At 35.4% G+C, this 13,524-nt stretch overlaps 1 long non-coding RNA gene and 1 pseudogene across 2 annotated transcripts in view; both read left to right on the top strand.

Annotated features, from left to right (window-relative positions):
* The first annotated feature begins 1,237 nt into the window (after positions 1 to 1,237).
* Positions 1,238 to 3,961, top strand: LOC311087029 (small ribosomal subunit protein bS1m-like; annotated as a pseudogene). Its single transcript has 2 exons — positions 1,238 to 1,370; positions 3,800 to 3,961. The product of its transcript is annotated as a small ribosomal subunit protein bS1m-like (transcript).
* A 7,260-nt stretch (positions 3,962 to 11,221) lies between these two features.
* The window catches only part of LOC311087385, a 49,642-nt gene continuing 47,339 nt past the window's right edge, over positions 11,222 to 13,524 (top strand). Inside the window, exon 1 of the long non-coding RNA XR_014607254.1 lies at positions 11,222 to 11,456. This is a non-coding gene — a long non-coding RNA (uncharacterized lncRNA). The remainder of the gene's footprint in view (positions 11,457 to 13,524) is intronic.

The following is a 13,524-nucleotide window of genomic DNA, read 5'->3' on the forward strand; positions in this document are numbered from 1 at the left end:
TTTTTAAAACACCATCATCCAACCGAACTGCTCGGCAATTTCAGATCCCTCCATTTTTACACTGCTGAAGATTCTCCTCTCACTGAAGACACGTCCAGTCAAGACATTCCCAAGATCTGCACAGTGAGTTGAGATAGCCGGTTCTTCCTGAACATAATGAAGAATCAATATTAGTAAAGACAGATGTAAATTTATTAAATTTATACTTCCAATGACAAGCTCAAATTTCACTTCTAGACTTAAAGGGATAGTTCACCTAGAACGGAAAATTCTGTCATTTACTCGCCCTCAAGTTTTTCCAAATCTGTTAACTTGAACAAAAAAGATATTTTGAGAATCGAAAATTAAACAGTTGATGGGGCCCCATTAACTTCCATAGAATATTTTTCATACTATGGAAGTCAATGGGGCCCCATTGACTGTTTCATTTTTTGGGTGAACTACACATCCTTCAACATCTCGTTTGGCATCCATGTAATGTGCTTCTATAACGGATTTCAGCTTAGCCAACCTCAAATTAACAACCTCAAAAACCTCAACCTGAAAATTATTTTGTTAATTACTCACCCTCATGTCATTTCACACCTGTAAGACCTTTGTTCATCTTCGGAACACAAATGAAGATATTTTTAATGAAATTCTGAGAGCTTTCTGTCCTTCCATTGGGAGCAATGCAACTAACACATTCAAGGCCCAGAACGATAGGAAAGACATCATTGAAGTAATCCTATGGGCTGAAATATGTGCCACCAGAAACTGAATTTGAATCATTTATATTTGAATTTGAATTGCTAAACTTGAATAATTGCATTGGAAAACTGAATTTGAATCACAAAATTTGAAATTGTATTGTTTATTTTGAATAATTGCATTGAAAAACTGAATCTGAATTGTATAATTTGAAATTGAATTTATTTGTTTGGAACTGAAGTCCAATACAATTTGGTCCTCACTGAAAATTCAACTCTATATATATCCTCACATTCAGTTCTCACAATTCAGATTCAGATCACCAAATTCAATTTCAAGTTTCTGTGACAGACATCTGGGTAGTTGGAGGATGAAGGAAGAGCAATCGAGCGCAGATCGATATCGATAGATAGAGTTCAGTGTCGCAGGATCATCACTCAGCACCAATATGCCAGACTTTTGTGCTGCTTATGGATGTTAGAACGAAAGAAATGGAAAAAAATAAAAATAAAAAATAACAGCAAGGGATAACATTTCACAGGTGAGAATGAAACCTGTGGCCTCTCTCTCTCTGTGGCCCGCGGCCTCTTCTCCCGGGCAGGAACACAGCTTCACCTCGCTGCTGCACCGGTCCCCACTGATCCAGATGGGACCGGCCAAAGACATAGTGGTGATCGGGAGTACGTATATTTCGGCGGGAAGTTCCACTGCCTTTGCCGGTAACAGGTGTTGTGCCGAATTTCGACTCCCTGCCAGAATCTGACTCCCCCTCTCGTGCACGCGCAATGACGTCACTACACTAGTCGCCGAATTTCGACTCCCTGCCAGAATCTGACTCCCCCTCTCGTGCACGCGCAATGACGTCACTACACTAGTCGCCGAATTTCGACTCCCTGACAGAATCTGACTCCCCCTCTCGTGCACGCGCAATGACGTCACTACACTAGTCGCCGAATTTCGACTCCCTGACAGAATCTGACTCTCCCTCGCGTGCACGCGCAATAACGTCGGTGCGACTGTTTTATTTTTCGTCTGTTTGTGTTACTTAAAAAAAGTTTGGTGCCTTTTTTTTTTCTTTTTTTTTTTTTACAGGTGTTTATTATCAGTGTTTTCCAGAAAGCGTTGCGAAAACTGATCACTGGCATACAGGACATTATGTTTAAGTGCACTAAACTTACCTAAGTCAAATATGAAATGTTAATATTTAACATTTATTCCCATTGTGCACTGTTTACTACTATAGACAGTCCAATAATACCATGTGCAATAAGTTCTACTTAATTCTGCACATAATATTATTCTTAGATATACTCTGCCAGTACATTTATTTAAATCAAACCCCAGAATTATTTTCCTGTCCAAAGCACAGGTGTAAGCAAATTATATAAATCATACTTCCCTCATTTTTCAGGTTTGCAAAATCAAAGACAAATGAAACTCATTCTGGTTACACCTCTTACTATGGATGCTAAAATAATTTCTCTGTTTTACACTTGATATTGTATTGTGATGGGCACTTTCAGTTCATTCTGGCTGATATTTGCCACTATAACTGGGTTTTTATAACTATAAATGTATTTTTTATGATGGTGCACACTTTCTGTTTGCAGGATGATTAACTGCATTTCGGTGATAAAAAAAAAACAGAAATACATGTAAAACGCCTATAACTGTGAAATCATTCAGGAATGTTTTTCTTATTATTGTTTGCTCAATGAAAATGTCATTTCATTGCATTCACCGTTGGTCCCCCTGTTATGTACATGTGTCACAGTAAAATAATAATTTTTATTGTATGTGCAAAGTTGGTGTCTTTTGAATTGTGGTCTCCAATGAGCTGGTCAAAAATGCATAAGTTGGAAAATAATAACTTAAATAGGATTACAAACTAAACAATAATAAAAAAAGAGAAACTACTGCTCAACACTTGAAAATAAATACATTTATTTTATACAAGCTGGACACAAGTAGTTGGTGACTTCCATCGATGTTTTTGCGCAGTCACAGTGGTACCACCGAGGGCACACATCACAGCCAATCTTAACATAGGGACAAAGTGAATATTAGTATGCACCACAATTATCTATAATTAGAGTAATAATAGAGTGAAAGATAAAGTTATAAAAAAATATATACAGTAAGTACAAATAATCATAAACAATTTAGAAAGAATAAAAATAGACACATTAATACATTAATTTAGGTGCAGAGGTAGTCCAGTGAAAATGCTCAGTTTCAATAAGGTGCAGTATAATTGTGTGTGTTAATGTAATACATTTGAGGGGGAGGATGGTTTTGACGGGTGCTGCTTAAATCTATACATAAAATACTTGTGCTTTTCTGCAGAGGATCCTCCATGGACAAAGGTGTCATCAGAATGAGTTTCATGTGTTTTCTCTTGCAAAGCTTACATTGGAGGGAGTATAAATTTGGCAGGTGCTGTGTTTAAAATTATAGTGATTTTATGTGTGTCACTGCATAAATACATATGGTTATAATTTATGCCCCCAACCCCCCAACCCCGACCCCAACCAAACATTTTCCTCGCAGCCATTAGATCTAATAAACAGGTTATGTTTTTAGCAGTTTCACTTCCTATTTATATTCATTTGTTATTTAATAATTTCACACACACACACACACACACACACACACACACACACAGTACACAAACACTAAATGCAGACAGGAATTACAGGTGTGGAAACTATAGATGAACAGTAAAGGATTTAGTTTTTTACTTTTTTTATTAAATGCCAATCAAATTACAAATAATAAACATGACAATAGTCTAAGACATATACAAATGTAGTCAACAACAAATAGTAAAAGAACATATACAGTATAAAATAATAATAGCCTACAAGTAGGCTAAAAGAAAGAGAGAAAAAAATGATATAAACAGAAAAAGGAACAGGTATGAGATCATCATATAAATAGCATAAAAGCTTCACATAGAGACCTAGTGTGTTTTGTTTTACTATTTATTGAATCCAAGTAGGCCTAACTCAATATAATTTGATGCGCGTACACGCGAGGGGAGTCAGATTCTGTCAGGGAGTCGAAATTCGGCGACTAGTGTGGTGACGTCATTGCGCGTGCACGCGAGGGGAGTCAGATTCTGGCAGGGAGTCGAAATTCGGCACAACACCGGCGGACGGAGAGAAACTACAGCGGGGTAGCAGAGTTCGTCTGCGGCTGCAGGATCTAGAGACTTACTGCCCGCTTCCTGGGAGCCAAAACGCTGCTGGAGGAAGTTTTCTTTTGCTGAAGAAAATAGTCTGTTCCGCATCCATAGCAACGCTCTGTTTTTCATGGCAACGGTGTGATATACTTATTACATGGCTTGGTTGAATTCCAATGTAGAATGCGGTCTGTTATTTCTTGATAACAGGCGCAGAGCGTTGCTATGGACGCAGAACGGACTATTTTCTTTAGCGGAAGCAATACAATCTTTTTAAATCAATAAACTTTTTAAATCAATCATTTGTGTCAAATAATTTATTTATTTTGTAGGTAGCCATGTAATAAGCGGGATAATGTATAGCGAGGCGGTTGTTATAGCGAATAACAACCCCTTCAGGCTAATTCAAGACCTGTCGGGGTTGTTATTCGCTATAACAACCGCCTCGCTATATACATTATCCCTTATATATATATACAGTATATATATATATATATATATATATATATATATATATATATATATATATATATGCCTGAATCAGCCTGAAGCCTATAACTATATACAGTATATAGTTATAGGCTTCAGGCTGATTCAGGCAGATATATATATAAGGGATAACTCTATCTATCGATCTGCGCTCGATTGCTCTTCCTTCATCCTCCAACTACCCGGATGTCTGTCACAGTAACTTGAAATTGAATTTGGTGATCTGAATCTGAATTGTGAGAACGGAATGTGAGGATATATAGAGAGTTGAATTTTCAGTGAGGATCAAATTGTATTGGACTTCAGTTCCAAACAAATAAATTCAATTTCAAATTATACAATTCAAATTCAGTTTTTCAATGCAATTATTCAAATTAAACAATACAATTTCAAATTATGTGATTCAAATTCAGTTTTTCAATGCAATTATTCAAGTTTAGCAATTCAAATTCAAATATAATTGATTCAAATTCAGTTTCTGGTGGCACATATTTCAGCCCATATAATCCATGTGACTCCAGTGGTTTAACCAATTTTATGAAGCGATGCAGGTGCTTTGTTTTAGCAAAAAAACACAATTTAACACTTTATTTATTAGGGGGAGCACTACGACGCATGTGAATTGTGTTAACTCAAGACCGGGTGTTGTTCCATGAATGTGCTTTAGATTATATTATTTTGTAAATATAGAGGTAAATTATGCTTCTTTTTTTTTTTTTGGCAAAACAAAGCTTACATCGCTTCATAAAATTGAGGTTAAACCACTGGAGTCACTTGGATTAGTTTAATGGTGTCTTTACTACCTTTCTGGGGCTTGAAGGTTTTAGTTGCGTAGGCTACCAATGGAGGAACAGAAAGCTCTTGGATTTCATCAAAAATATCTTCATTTGTGTTCCGAAGATAAACGATGGTCTTACAGGTTCGGAATGACATGAGGGTGTATAATTAATGACAGAATTAAAGAAAAATGCTGAACTATACCTTTAAGGAATCCTGGAAACACCTTAAATCAACCACAGCATGCATTCGGTCCATTTTCTGGAATAACTGAAATGCAGATAAGAAAACAATTTTCACACACAAAAAAACTTTCTGCATTTTTACATTTCCCACAAAGTTTTAAATGATTCACTTAAAGCTTCATATAAAATACCCAGAAAAGTAAAATGTTAAACTAATCCATTTGAATTGAGAAGTTTAGTAAAAAATGTCTGAAGAGACTACCGCTTAGTATAATAAACAGATTAAATTTAGGATTTTATTCACATTTAAACATTGAACAAACAGAAGCTCAACCGCACTTGCTTTGACAAGCGAGAACAAACCTCAATGGTTCTTGCAGAAGCTCAAGCGTGCTGCAAAACACACGAGAATGAACATCATCGGTTTTCGCACGTCTAGCAAACATGATTGAGCTTCTGTTTACTGCAACTGATGTGTGAATTGATGTATATTTTTATGTGAATAAAAGCCTAAATTAAATCTGTTCATCATATAAAATGATTGTATCTCTACAGAAAAACTTGGACTAAACTGCTCAATTCAAATTATTTTACGATCTCTTTATTATGGTAGCATTCATGTGTCAAAAGACATTTTGAAATTTAATATGCAAAATGGCAATGTAATATATAAAATGGCAATGTTCTTATTTAAATTTACATTTTCCATACCATATGTGCAATGTTTGGGGCAAAGTGACAATTCAAATTCAATAATATAATTAAATTAGCCATCTCCTACACTTGTTTTAACATATACCGGTAATTTAAACATATTACAAAATGATTAGAGATGTTTAAAGGCACAATTCACCAAAAATTAAAAAAACTCTGTCATTAATTATTCACTCTCATGTTGTTCCAAACCTGTAAGACTTTCGTTCATCTTTGGAACACAAATGAAGATCTTTTTAATGAAATCTGAGAGCTTTCTGTCCCCCCATTGACAGTCCATGCAACTAAAACTTTGATGCTGCGCAACACACGAGAATGAACCTCATTTGTTTTCGCATGTCAAGGGAACATGCTAGAGCTTCCTTTTACCGTATTATCTGATGTGAATTGATGAATAAAAGCCTAAATTCAACCTGTTCATCATAAAGCACAAATTTTAGACTAAAACACTCAATTCATATGGATTAGTTTTACAATCACTTTAGGAACTTTTTAAAGCATCAAAGTGGTAGTTGCTTAGCTGTCTATGGGGGGTCAGAAAGCTCGTAATTGATGAAAGAATTTTCATTTTTGGGTGAACTAATTAACCCTTTAACATGTTCAACGTAAAACTGTAGCAAAATGATAATTTAAATGCTATTTTCCTTAATTGCATTTACACTCACAGTTAAGACACTTATGATTGCATTTTTATTAAATACCCACGATGAACGTGGCAAAATTCAATCTGGATTTAAAAAAAGGATTCCAAGATGATCTTTGCATCAAGTGCCTTAACTTTTAGTGTAAAAGCAACTAGGAAAAATAACCTAAATTATAGTTTTGCTATAATATTTGCTTGAACATTTTAAACATCTAATTTCTGTAATACATTTCATTTTCTATTTTTGAACTTAAAAAAAATTCAATGTATGTTTTAATTTTATGTTAAAGCTAGTGTAGTAATGCAAATTATTATATTATTGATTCTGAATATTTTTTTGCTCCAGATGTTGCACATATCATATAGAAAATGTAAATATAAATACAGAAATACATTGCCATTTTACACATTACATTTCATATTGACATTTGGTACCGGTATGCTAACGTTACCATACTTTGTGAGTGTCAGAGTTTTAGGTGAATATACTTTCAGTTAAGTGACCGAAATCTTTCAGAGTTCATTTGAAGTGCAGTTACTGTGCTTTATCAAGATTGACATCACTCTGTCATTATGGCAAACATTTTGTCTTAGAAATATTCAACCTCATCAGAAAAAAGAATATCATAAGATTAAGAAACTCAAATAACACATTGTACTGATACTTGCCTCACAGCTGAGGACGCAGGAAGACTTTCAGATGAGCAGCACTGACAGTTTACCATGCAGTTTACCCCATCATGATCTAAAAATCAAAGACACATTAGCTGAGTATATGACATGTAACTTTATATTACTTAGGACAGAATCCGGTAACGTTAATCGCATTCAAAAACAGAACGAGTGATCAACTATTTTATCTGCGCACTGTTCGTTGGCGCTCAATCACGTTGTTCCAAAACCGCATTGTGGACTAATGTAAAGTAGGCTACACCAGCATGGCACCTCTGGTTGAGCATTCATTTACAACAATAATGTTTTAAATGTGAACTTACGACACAGAAACTCAATTGCTTTAAAAATTATGCAGACGGCTATCACTGACTGGATTCGTACAAATAAGCTATTTAACGTTACACTCGCTATTATCATGTTGAGTAGCTGTAACGTTTTATACATTTTATTTGGTTAAACATAAACATAAAACCCACCTTTGAATTTCCTCTTCTCTTCGTCTTATAATTCGAGTCCAGCCACTAAAGTACTTCTGACGAGGGCGGAGGCCATGGCTTGTGGTGGTGCTCCGTGCTCGTAATCTGCTTCGCGAAGTTCCCGCTCTCCGGTCTATTTGAAAATGCAGTAACGGCTGCAGCAACCTTGGGCAATCAGTTTCATGTCGCCTAATAGCAAAGTTAACATTTAACAGTTAACGTTATGGTCAGGGTTCGAATTATGATTTAATCTCTGTGGGGGTCTCTTTAAAAAAAAGAAAAAGAAAAAAGTAGCCTATGAGCAGGCGTGGTGTAGCTTACTAATGTAGGCCTAAATAAATAAAAATGTTTAATAAAAAAGCGTTGCTAACATAATTCAATTTAAATAGTACATTTGGTTTAATTTGTCGTTTAATGAGGTCTAATATATGTTGTTAGTGGTGAGATTTTTCACGTGTATTTAAGTGGTCCAGTGGTAGAACTTTTGCCAAGCGTGTCAGAGGTTCGTGTTTTTGGGTTCTAATCCGCACTTGTATAGTTTTTTTTTTTTTTTTCTCATCAAAACCGATTATGTTTATCAGTGGTTAGGACACGTTTGTGTGCATTTTGTTTTGTAATTTCACCGGAACGAATAGAGAGTCTCCATAACGGATTGAAGCGAGCGTCCGAGGACTGTGCGCAAGCCACAAGAGAACACAGTATCCGCGATACTGATCCGCAGCGGCAACGAGCACTTTGATCACTTTATTTAAAAAACAACACATTTCAGCACTAGATCGGCTCTTATTTAACAAACAAACTAAATTAATGCTCTGCTAGTTAACTGAAGATGTTTTATTTATTTGTATTGGTATTAGTGCCGCGAGATGTTTCAAAAGTGGTGGGGACAATATCGACCTTAACAAAAAGTGGTGGGGACATGTCCCACCCGCAAATTACGCCAATGTTAAAATAACACTTGCCTGATGGGTTATGCTACTGCTAGATCGGGCGTTGACGTCACTTCTGTGAGTTGAGAAAAGTCAGGAAAAGTCCTGGCAGAAAGCGAAGCATAAGGATGTAGTGTGATGACGATCCGAGATCCCGCGAGATCCATGTGTTTGGCATCTTGTCCTATCTTTTAAGTCACGCTACAGTAGTCTGAAGGGAAAAGTGCTTTATTTGTAATTTAAAATAATGGTGCTGATGATTTTTAGAGACCCCCACAGGTGTATGATTTTACTGCTTTCATGGGAGCTCATCCTCTCTCTATGGGAGCAGCTCCCACTGGCTCCCACGTAATTCGAACCCTGGTTATGGTGGATAATGGAGAACAAACGCCATATATTGTACACGTGATGACTTAATAATAGTCAATAATTGCATTAAAAAAATTAAAAAGTGTAACGTTATAACTTACAAGTCAAATGGCTAAAAAGCATTTGGAGCAAAGCAACTCGCTAAAATAACGTTAAGTGGCTGAAACATTTATATTTTAGACTTGTGAACTAAATATATACATAAATTATAAGAACTCACCTTTAAATTTAATCTTCTTCAAGTTTGATAAAATAATCTCGACCGCACTGCAGCCGTGTAGCTGCTTCCCGCTGTCAGTTCGGAAATTTCCGTGGCTGAAGCGATTTCGACCAATCAGTGTCTTGTTGCTATGCAAAATACTCAACACAGCAACCAATCATGAATGAAATAGTAATTTGGTCCATAACTGTACCCTTGATGTGAGAACAATTATGTACCTTCATTTCAATTGTACCTTAACAGGTACCAAACAGTATCATCAGTGGTCTTTCCTGTACCATTAAAGGTACTATTATTGAAAAGGTACAAAACTGTTCTTTGAGGAACATTATTTGTACCACCGTGTACCTTTTTTTCTGAGAGTGTATGAATGTGAGAGTGTGTATAATAAACACTGTAGATCAGCAGTTGAGCACCGAACTCAAGTAGTTGAGAGCGTTCTTACAGATTCTCTCTGGGTAGAGTTGCTTCAGCCGTTCGTTAGTTCTTTCTTAAAGTGGAACACAAAGTCCACACTAGATGTGACGATGCGGCTGAAGCAGATGCAGAAGCAGAATCCAAGTGCAGCAGAATTTATTAAAGTAACTAAAAAGATAAACAAACTCAGACAGAGACTCGGGAACAGGAACAGCCAACATACAACATACAACATACAACATACAACATACAACATACAACATACAACATACAACATACAACATACAACATACAACATACAACATACAACATACAACATCAAAGTGCTACAGCAAACTGTAAGACATACAAGAACTCACAAAGACAAGGCTGAAACACAGGGTTTAAATAATCAGGGACAAACGAGCTAGACAAGATAACAAGGGGGCGTGGTAAATCAGAGACACCTGGGGATACTAACTAGAAAAACTACAAAGGACTACAAAACATGACACAGAACAGGAAATAACTAAAGTTCACACAAGACACAACACCCACACCGTGACACTAGAGGCTTAGTAACTACTAGCTAGTTATTAATTAACTCTGTACTTTATTCCGTTGCACAACTTGTTCTTAATGCAGAACATGGCTAGTGAGTCGTAAGCCAAAGTGAGCAGATTTCTGAAAAGGAAACCGTGGACTATTTGAGTGGTCAAAATATCACTGAAATCTCATTTGTTAATATCTATTAATTAAAAAAATGGGGACAATACATTTTTGAATGTTTGTGGGTTCCCAATATTATTATTAACATCTATAATGATTTTTATTTAGCTTATTATTAGGAGTTTTGGTCTGGATTCTATACAATTTTTAAATAAAAGCACAAAATTGAAAGCACAAATTTGAATATATATGTGCAGGCGTGTAGACTAGTTGCTGAGAGTAGTTAGCCGTTACGCTTTCTCCAATGGTAAGAGATACAGACCCTCTCATCTATTTTTTAAAACCCAATAAATTTTAAAATGTATAGCTTTCAAATATAGCTACTGTAATGCTGCATGGCTATAATTAATGGCTAAAATTGAGAAAAAAATCTATTTCATAGACATCAGTAGCAGTTTGTACAGTCTGTATAGGTATTGGTGATACTGGCCTTCTTTCATAAAAAGATACCATTAAATAAATATTTAAAATATAGGCTACTGTCTTTACGTTGTTTCTACATTCTTTTGAAGATTAAATGTGAAATTGTTACAATTTAAAATATATAAAAAATGTTAGGTGCAATTAATCACAATTAATTGCAGAAAAATATGTGATTAATTTATTCATATTTTAAGCGATGGACAGCACTAATTTAGATATCCAGTATGTGGTATAATATCCCGTTCCAGTACAGTAGCTGTTCCAAACCCTCCTGTAAAACACACGAAGAAGAGGAAAACGAAAGTAACAACACCTGTAGACACCTAAACCTGTTTCTCAGTGGATTTGATTTGATCTATGATCCAGAAAACATTTCCACAGATATCAATTTAGCACAATGCCTACCAAATCTAATAACACTCGCGGCCATTTATGTGTTTAATCCACAATCCATCGAGACCAGCAAGAGTTTCCGAGAACGAGGCGCGCGGACTGACAACAAGCGTTACTGAGTTTAAAATACTTATAAATTCTCTTCTTAGTGGACAAGACTGCAAGTAAGTTTAATACATTCTCCATTAAAGTCATTTGTAATTATTAGGAACTTCATATTTTATATTAAGCGAGATTTAAATGTGAAGTTACAGAAGGCTGTTCTTCTGCTACTCCGAACTAGAGCTGGGCGATTTTTTCCCCTAAAAATATCTGCGATTTTTTTTATAAAAAACTCGATTTAGATTCGATTCGATTTTTTTTCCCCCCATTTAAAACAAAATAACTGCAAACTGTAAATATATTTAAAAAATATATATTTATTGTATTTAATTAAAGTGCATCAACATAAACAAAATTGTGTTTGTCTGTTACAGTAGTCACTGTCAGATTACACGATTTTGACTCCTAAAAATCTTGTCATGTTGTGGACTATGGCGAGTGGATAATGCCACGGATAACTTACCGAAGTCGACAGTCGTGTACTTTTACGTGACCGAAGGGGTACGCCGCATCACAGACGCGTGACACCAACGTCGCACCACAGCACGTCTCATCACAGACGCGTGACACCAACGTGTGACTCCAACGTCGCACCAAAGCACGTCTCATCACAGACGCGTGACACCAACGTGTGACTCCAACGTAGTATCACAATAAATGAATATCTATTTTCCCCCTAGCTTTTCTTATCTTTCCTTTGTTATCTTTCTAATCAATCATTCTTTTCTTGTGTTCTGATGACATTGAAAATATCTTTGATACAAATTTTGTATTGTATACAAAGTTGTGTATCTCATTAATGTCATCTCTGAATGGTTTACGGGCATAGTATTTTTTTTTTTTTTTAATAATTCACTCACTTTCTATTGGATATGAGGACTATGCAAATTATACACCATCAAAGTCACAACTTTTTGCACAATTATTAACAACAACTTTAAAGTTGAACAGATAAATTCATTATCTATAAACATAATATTCTGGAATGTGTCATTCTGAGTTTTTACTTTTGAAGGTGGTAATAATTTTAATTAACACAGTTGACCATAATGGGCGAATACACAATATGAAACTATTCACGATATTGTTTACAGGAGAAGGTGACAAGAAAGTATTTTAATAGCCTATTATTTTCAAGAAATCAACAATGAAAAAATATAAGACAGGGAAATAGTCTTTTAGTCACAAAATGTAAAACAATGTAGGTTCATGTCCAAATGTTCAAAACTAGGGCTGTCAGTGTCGACTATTTTATTTATATATTTTTTGGTCAGAAAGATAGATCTGAAGTGAACAATAGCCTTTAGTATGACTTAAATACATTACAAATGAGGCGATATAATTGGTTCAAATAAAGTATTAAAAGTAATTAATTTTATTGTTTTATTTAACAACACTATTAAAATACATGAAGAAATATATAAACAATGAACTTATGTATATTATTATAACAAATGCCAACAGAGGGCGCAAGAGGCCTGACGATAATTGTTACACTTGACATCAAGAGCAAACCATTGTTTATCTAGTGTTTGATTGCACTTAATCTGTATAATGTTTTGCTATAGCCAACAGTTTCATTTTGAAACCTCAAACATCTATTTGCATTCTTAGAAATATATTGGTTCATTTTTTTGGTGTTGTTAGCGTGTTTTTAAGTTGCTAAATAAGTTCAACAGCACAAGTTTCGTCCATATTCCGAAATGCACCGAAAAGTACCAAAACATAGAATAAAATAATACAAGGAATGTCCATTTTTGCCACAAAACAACTGTTGAACAGAATAGTACCAATGGGTTAAATGTATAAGGATCTATGTTGTCCCACAACCAGGGCCGCGGGAAGTGGCCATTGTACATGCAACGCATATGTTTGTTCATTAAAATGTATTAATTTTTAGCATTTAAGGCCATTGCACACTGAGTCCGAAATTCGCATCCGAAATTTTCGCACGTTAAGGGACCGTTCGGTATTTATGGAAGGGGCTACCGGAGGAAAATAGGGGAGGGTCATGTCTTTTTATTCTTTATTGAGGGGAGGGTCATCCAACTTTTTTTAGTCTAGGGGGGAGGGTCACCCAACTTTTATATTCATTAAAACAGCAACATTTCAAAGTGGCTTGTTTGGTGC

This window comes from Abramis brama (genome assembly GCF_963993115.1).
Source record: "Abramis brama genome assembly, chromosome: 7".
Taxonomy (NCBI): Eukaryota; Metazoa; Chordata; class Actinopteri; order Cypriniformes; family Leuciscidae; genus Abramis; species Abramis brama.